The 8,053-nt window shown below is 39.4% G+C and overlaps 1 long non-coding RNA gene across 1 annotated transcript; it reads right to left on the reverse strand.

Moving 5' to 3' along the window:
* Positions 1–5,053: 5,053 nt before the first annotated feature.
* Positions 5,054–7,825, reverse strand: LOC145859526 (uncharacterized). The gene is made up of 4 exons (XR_014379728.1): positions 7,782–7,825; positions 7,605–7,671; positions 7,270–7,310; positions 5,054–7,125 (listed from the first exon to the last, which is right to left on the reverse strand). It is a non-coding gene; the product is annotated as an uncharacterized LOC145859526 (long non-coding RNA).
* Positions 7,826–8,053: the final 228 nt, after the last annotated feature.

The raw sequence follows: 8,053 nt of genomic DNA on the forward strand, positions 1-8,053 counted from the left end.
TTGTCTCTGTTTATTGAAGACTGAGGATCTTTGCTGTAACGTGACACTTCCTACGGCTCCCATAGGCTCTCAGAGGCCGGGAAAAAGCTGAATGATGTCATTCCAGCCCCAGGCTGAAACACATTTGTGCTTTTGGCAAGTGGCCGATAAGAGGATAATGGGCTTAGGCGCGTGCACGAGTCGATCCCGTGCTTTATTTTCTTTCGTCTATTTACCTAAACGCAGATTCCCGGTCGGAATATTATCGCTTTTTTACAAGAAAAATGGCATAAAAATTGATTTTAAACAGTGGTTGACATGCTTCGGATTACGGTAATGGAATATTTAGATTTTTTTTGTCACGAAATGTGCCATGCTCGTAATCCTTATTTACCATTTGGATAGTGTCTTGAACGCACAAACAAAACGCCGCTGTTTGAACATAACTATGGATTATTTGGGACCAAACCAACATTTGTTATTGAAGTAGAAGTCCTGGGAGTGCATTCTGACGAAGAACACCAAAGGTAATCAAACTTTTCTAATAGTAAATCTGAGTTTGGTGAAGGCTAAACTTGCTGGGTGTCTAAATAGCTAGCCCTGTGATGCCGGGCTATCTACTTAGAATATTGCAAAATGTGCTTTCACCAAAAAGCTATTTTAAAATCGGACATATCGAGTGCATAGAGGAGTTCTGTATCTATAATTCTTAAAATAATTGTTATGTTTTTTGTGAACGTTTATCGTGAGTAATTTAGTAAATTCACCGGAAGTTTGCGGTGGGAATGCTAGTTCTGAACGTCACATGCTAATGTAAAAAGCTGTTTTTTGATATAAATATGAACTTGATTGAACACAACATGCATGTATTGTATAACATAATGTCCTAAGATTGTCATCTGATGAAGATCATCAAAGGTTAGTGCTGCATTTAGCTGTCTTCTGGGTTTTTGTGACATTATATGCTAGCTTGAAAAATGGGTGTCTGATTATTTCTGGCTGGGTACTCTGCTGACATAATCTAATGTTTTGCTTTCGTTGTAAAGCCTTTTTGATATCGGACAGTGTGGTTAGATTAACGAGAGTCTTGTCTTTAAAATGCTGTAAAATAGTCATATGTTTGAGAAATTGAAGTAATAGCATTTCTAAGGTATTTGAATAACGCGCCACAGGATTCCACTGGCTGTTACGTAGGTGGGACGATTTGGTGCCTAAAACAAATCATTAACTTTGCAATCTCATGGTCATTTTTTATAATTAGTATTACCCTATGTCATTCTTCTACCATGTTCCAATGCATCATTTATCATTTATTTAAGATAGGTAATCATTGAATATAATTCAAACAATTGCAGTGCTGCTGTTCACATGTATTCTTATAACAAGACATGGGCTAGTTGTAAAACACAGTATGTAATGTGACTGACGCAGAACCTACATCTCCATGTAAATGCAACTGGTATCTTAGTGGAAGACACACGAAGAATGCAGTTTGAACTCCGCTTCACTGTCAGTAATTACACTCCTCTTTTATTAATAACATACATGAGAAGAATAGTAAACTAACAAATGAAAATGGCAGACACTGCTCTTTGCTTTGGTATTACCCTGCCATTTGCAACATATCATACCAAGGAAGAAGGCAGTAACTGCTGTTTAAGGGTCAAAGGTCATGTCAGAGGTCAGGGTCAACGTGAATAAAATATTAACTAATAGTAAGGCAACAGATCACCACATCTCAAATGATCTCCTCAGAATTCATTTGGCTGGACAATTAAAAAACTTGGAAGCCATTTTTCTCAGTTCCACGCTGTGAGTAGTTACTGCCTTTTTGCTTGGTAGGGCAGAATATTAATTTCTAAACATAATATATACATATATCATAACCATTGCATAATCAATTCCTCACCTTTTCTGGCCATGAAGAGTTCACATTCACGAAGTAACCATACGACAAATTACCATGCACATCTCATTTCATTGGGCCTATTAGATCTATTACAGGATATTACATCATTTGTTTTTGCTCTATGCATCCGAAAGGGAGCATGGTTGATAACACAGGTCTACAGTAGAATTTGTCAATTGAACAGACAGTTGATCTTTTGCATTGAAGTGTGTAGACTGCCACTGCAAGTAGGCCTACTTTAGTTTTCATAATTTTTTTAGAGTAGGCAATATTTCAGAATTCGAAGGCAGTCCAGCATATTCAGGCAAAAAGCAAACATTATTGAATGCAAACGATCTGTTTACAGGTCCAAAACAGCAAAGGTCACTGCAAAAGAAAACATTTTGCCACCTCCAAAGACTCAGCTGGTTTAAGAAAGAAATTCACTCATCATTGTCCAAGACCAAGTCAAGACTGAGTGAAAATAGATCCCAGACCGAGACACTCAACATGGGGTATCGAGACCGAACTTGAGACTAAGAAAAGGAAACTAAAAACATGGTGGGGTATTATTCATGAGAACAAACGTTCAAACATTTTTATCGATTGGCATCAGTCAAAGTGCACAAGTAACATCATGTTAGTAACTACCCACTGGGCAAAAACTGGTTAAATCAACTTTGTTTCCACATCATTTCAACCAAAAAAATGCAATGTGATTACGTTGAATCAATTATAGAAAACCTAAATCCAATACAATTGGTGAAAGACCATGTGTTCTTAATGTTTTGTATACTGAGTGTACAATATTCACATGAAATATGATGAAATTGATCAAATTAGACCCTCAATACCAACGATATAGCTGTATACAGTGTATATATTGTAGTGCAAGAGTTGGATCAGAGGAATAACTCACAGCAAAGGAGGATGATCAAAACCGATGACGAGCCAGATCAGGGGTGAATAACGCAATGTTTCAGAGAAACAGACGATCACAAACTACATAATAAGTACCGTGTCTGTGACTGAGAGAATGCTTTTAATAGAGAGGAAGACGAGGAGCCTGCTCACAGGAAAACCACATAGAAAGTCCATCAACTGGTGTGATTAGAGGTAAATGTCTCCTGCTCCTAACATGAGCCCAAACCATTTGCTTATCTGTCAGAGGAAATAACTATATTTTATTCAGGCTTTATTTTTAACTATACTGCACAATATAAAGCCGGTTTCATGTACAACTGCAGTATATATTGCCAACATCCAAAAGCAAGAAATAAGAAACAGTCTTGCTGTGGCTCCATATGACTCTCCACATTGTGCATTAGAGGCAATATCTTTCCTATCTACTGTAGTTATTAGCTTAATAAGATAATAGAGGTGCAGATACATAAGCAGTAAACAACGATACTGAACATTTCCATGGAAATATAGCATGACAAGTGGGGTTTCATTACTCATGACATGCTTGTTGTAATGGTCAGAAGCATGAATACATTTCTCATATTGGTGTTTTTGGAGGGGGAATTTAGTTTCGTTTTTTTATATCTTGCAAAAAATGTCTGGTAAAGTAGATGCACCGTTTCAGTTAGATGTATCTGAGGTTTGGTTCAACAGTACTTCTGTCAATCTCCTCAGCACAACTAGTCTCTGAAATATGATAGGCTGAAGTTTCAGAAGGACAGGATGCGGTAAGAGTCTCGTCTAACTTTCCACCCTACTGTGGTGTGTGTGTGTGTGTGTGTGTGTGTGTGTGTGTGTGTGTGTGTGTGTGTGTGTGTGTGTGTGTGTGTGTGTGTGCGTGTGCATGTGTGCACTCGTGCACCTGTTTGCAGGTGTGGATACGTGACAGCATACATGTACTGGTTGGTATGTGATCTGTAGACTCTGTGACTGCTGCAGGAGAATGTAGGCCACTTTGCCTCCCTCACAGTAGAACCAACCACAATACAGATCATCTTTAAAATGTCCTTTGAATAATATTTTTAGTCCAGGACTAAGCATTATCTGTCTCTGGGAAAATCAGTGGAGAAGGGCCTTGGTCCTGGAGGTGACCAAGGACCCGATGGTCACTCTGACAGAGCACCAGAGTTCCTCTGTGGAGATGGGAGAAGCATACAGAATGACAACCATCTCTGCAGCACTCCACCAATCATGCTTTTATGGTAGAGTGGCCAGATGGAAGCCACACCTCAGTAAAAGGCACATGATAGCCCGCTTAGAGTTTGCCAAACGGCACCTTAAGGACTCTCAGACCATGTGAAACAATATTCTCTGGTCTGATGAAACCAAGATTGAAGTCTTTGGCCTGAATGCCAAGCATCACGTCTGGAGGAAACCTTGCACAATCCCTATGTTGAAGCATGGTGGTGGCAACATCATACTGTGGGGATGTTTCCAGCAGCAGGGACTGGGAGACTAGTCAGAATCGAGGGAAAGATGAACAGAGCAAAGTACAGAGAGATTCTTGATGAAAACCTGCTACAGAGCACTCAGGACCTCAGACTGGGGCGAAGGCTTACCTTCCAATAGGATAACAACCCTAAGCAAACAGCGAAGACAACGCAGGAGTGGCTTTGGGACAAGTCTCTGAATGTCCTTGAGTGGCCCTGCCAGAACCCGGACTTGAACCCGATCAAACATCTCTGGAGAGACCTGAAAATAGCTGTGCAGCAACGCTCCACATCCAACCTGACAGAGCTTGAGAGGGTCTGCAGAGAAGAATGGGAGAAACTCCACAAATACAGGTGTGCCAAGCTTGTAGCATCATTCCCAAGAAGACTTGAGGCTGTAATTGCAGCCAAAGGTGCTTCAGCAAAGTACTGAGTAATGGGTCTGAATGCTTATTTAAATATCATTTTCAGTGTTTATGTTTATAAACCTGTCTAAAAATCTGTTTTTGCTTTGTCATTATGGGGCATTGTGTGTAGCTTAATGGGGGCGGGGGACTATTTAATCCATTTTAGAGTAAGGCTTTGACGTAACAAAATGTGGAAAAAGTCAAGGTGTCTGAATACTTTCTGAATGCACTGTATATGGACTGAAAGAAACGTTTAAGGAAAATAGCACCTTGATCTTCACCAATGGGCAGAAAAAGGTGACATAGACAACAGTACATAGTTGTTGCATTATCTAGAATAATCAAGATCAAAATCAAATCATGTAAAATACTAACAAAGATGAGGGAATGGTAAAAGTCAATTTATTCTGCTTACTTTTTTGTTTTACAGAAGAGAGCATTTCAAACAGAGAAAAAAACATAGAATTTGAATTTGCCAGGTCTTATAGAAGAGGGATTTATTTTTTATTTTATTTTATTTCACATTTATTTAACCAGGTGGGCCAGTTGAGAACAAGTTCTCATTTACAACTGCGACCTGGCCAAGATAAAGCAAAGCAGTGCGACAAAAACAAAAACACAGAGTTACACATAAACAAACGTATAGTCAGTAACACAATAGAAAGATCTATGTACAGTGTGTATGGGAGGTGAGGGGGGAGCCACCCCTTTTCAACAAACAAAGCCATCCCCCATAGCATAATCGACCATCCTGACCGCTGGGCTCAAGTGTGCATCGAAACAGAATATAAGCTCATGTTAACTGGAAACAAATGTAATGAAGTTGTGTTCTCACACCATTTACATCTAAACCACTCCGCAGTCATTAGACTTCAAGGCTAGAATGTGTCCATAACACTGCACATTGATGGAGTGACTGAGGTGCTGAGTAAGTTGAAATTCAACTGGGAACTTGGGAAATAACAAGTTAACAAGTAAACATGGAGAAATTGGGAGATTTGAATAGCATTTAGGAAATCTATATTTTTCAGTTTTGATGATCTGATGTTGCCAACAATGTAAACATTTTTCAAACCGAAATGTTATATTTTGCAGCTTGTAACAAAGTATGTGGGCAATATCAATATCAATACTTTTGCTACAAGATCAGGTTTTTGGGGTTTGCTAACTTTTGCGCAAAATTGTTAAAATAACATTAGACATTTTCCCCAGATTTTTTGGGTGCATCTGGCTTATATTATAAGCAAATTTCAATGCAAGATGAATTTCACCAAGAAAAATGTCTTAGCAATACCACTTTGGATCTTAATAACTTAATTTAAATTAATTTATCTTCATTTCCTATTTACCTGCTTTTTGCATTATGTGTGAATATGTTATATATTTATTGATTTTAAATTGTCTGTATCTATCGATTTTGATCACAAATATATTTTATTTAGTAAACTGTATCAAACCGTTATGGAGGGAGACATCACACAGATGACAGAATAGATATAAATACAGTATATATTTACTTGGGAATTTACTTAAAAATGTTTAAAGGGGAGTATGCCCCGGACCCCTCCAAAATCCCCAAATAAAAATACTAACACATTAACAGATATTATGGATAGGCATGTAACACAAGCCAGGTGTCCATGTGTGATACAGTAAATTACGGCAGTTCCAAGCATTTTGGGGGCCCTAAGCGAGACTTGCCCACCTCGCTGACAAAACGTTTTAGTGGTCCCGCTCGAGAGAAACATTTGGAGCTTTAAAGATAATGTCTTGCAATTCTACTCATTTTGCCATGGGGCGGAGAAAACTTTGCACGTAATTAAGCACATTTCCTGCAATTCAACTCGTTGTGCCATTGTCGTTGAAATAATAAAATTCTGTTTTAAAGCAAATTTCCTGCAATTCTACACATTTTGGCATGACTTATGCCATGTTCATTTGATATCTGAGTGAGAGTGACTAACAAAATCATTGGGGGCCCCCTGGAGGTCAGGGCCCCTGGGCAGTAATTTGGACATTACTACAAGGCTTAGATAGCTGGTGAGACTAACTTGCCTAGCAATCTATAAAATCTTAGCTGACATGGGATAATTGAGTGACTGTCAGTGACTGACATAACAAGAGGAAAACTGCTGATGCAGAATCACATTTCTAAACTGCACGTTGTGTATTCTACTATCCTACGTTTTTTTGGAGGGGGGAGGGGCCTCTAGCGGCTGCTTACTGTATGTCGCTTATAAATAGAAACGGCACTGCAGTAGATGTATTAGATACTTATTTAAAGTAACATGATGTGTGATAATTAAAGGACATCCTGAAAGAAGGAGTATTTCTGTGAGACATACAGAGAGCCAGTGGTGTAGTTTCAGTGTGTCTGCAGAAGACTGTACAACCCATCTGGCTGGGCTGAGGTTGCTGGTCTGTCGGGGATTGAGCTGTATACGTGGTACGTATCAGACTAGAGAAAAGAAACAGACAGTTTAACTTCAGTCCTTTAATTCTACAGTACTGTAAATGTAATGTCATTTAAAAGGATGTAACATCAATCTGAAACTGAGAGCCGTTCACAATCACCAAACACAGTGGGTGATTCTAAACTTACATTGTCGTTTTCAGATGACTTTCCATTTTCTTCAAAAGGACCTGTACAACACAGAAGGAGCCTGAGTGAGTGGTTGTGTGTGTGTGTGTGTGCACACGTGTCAGTGTGGGTGTGGTTCTGCGTGTCACTTTGCTGTGCTTAATGTCCCTTCACACTTCTACTCCTGACTCAAACCATCCTGTACAGCTCTATTCTCATGCTGTAACACATTATCTTATATACATACATGCTTACTGATATGACTACCTCAGACCAAAATCTAAGCCTAAACAACTTTGAGTCCTATAAAAAGCCCTACCAATATGAATCTATGGGATAGAGTTAAATAGACAAACCTGGTGGTACAGATGTGGATGGTACCGAAGTGATCAGGCTGTAGACCCCTGCATTCTCTGAATCAGCCTGGAGGAAAGAGAGAGAGACAGGTCCTTATTATCCCTCAGACTGTCTGTCTGTCTGTCTGAAAACAAGTATGTATCTATATCCAAGGCTATTATTTTTACTGTACTTACATCTTCATTTGTAGATACCTGCACAGGACCTGTATCTCACAGAGAGAGACAAAGTAAGAGGTTGTGTGTCTGTGTGTGTGTGTGTGTGTGGGGGGGGGGGGGGGGGGGGGTCAGATGAAGTTAAAATAACAGGGCTTGATGTCACTTCACACTTCTCCTCCTGAACTCAAACCACCCTGGAGGCTTACAGCTCTGTTCTCACGCTTTCAAGATGCTCTGACTGAAAAATGTAGGTCAGTATGGTTGGCATTGAGTGATTAAGTGTTATTGTG

This window comes from Salmo salar, chromosome 12, assembly GCF_965601325.2.
Source record: "Salmo salar chromosome 12, fSalSal1, whole genome shotgun sequence".
Lineage (NCBI taxonomy): Eukaryota > Metazoa > Chordata > Actinopteri > Salmoniformes > Salmonidae > Salmo > Salmo salar.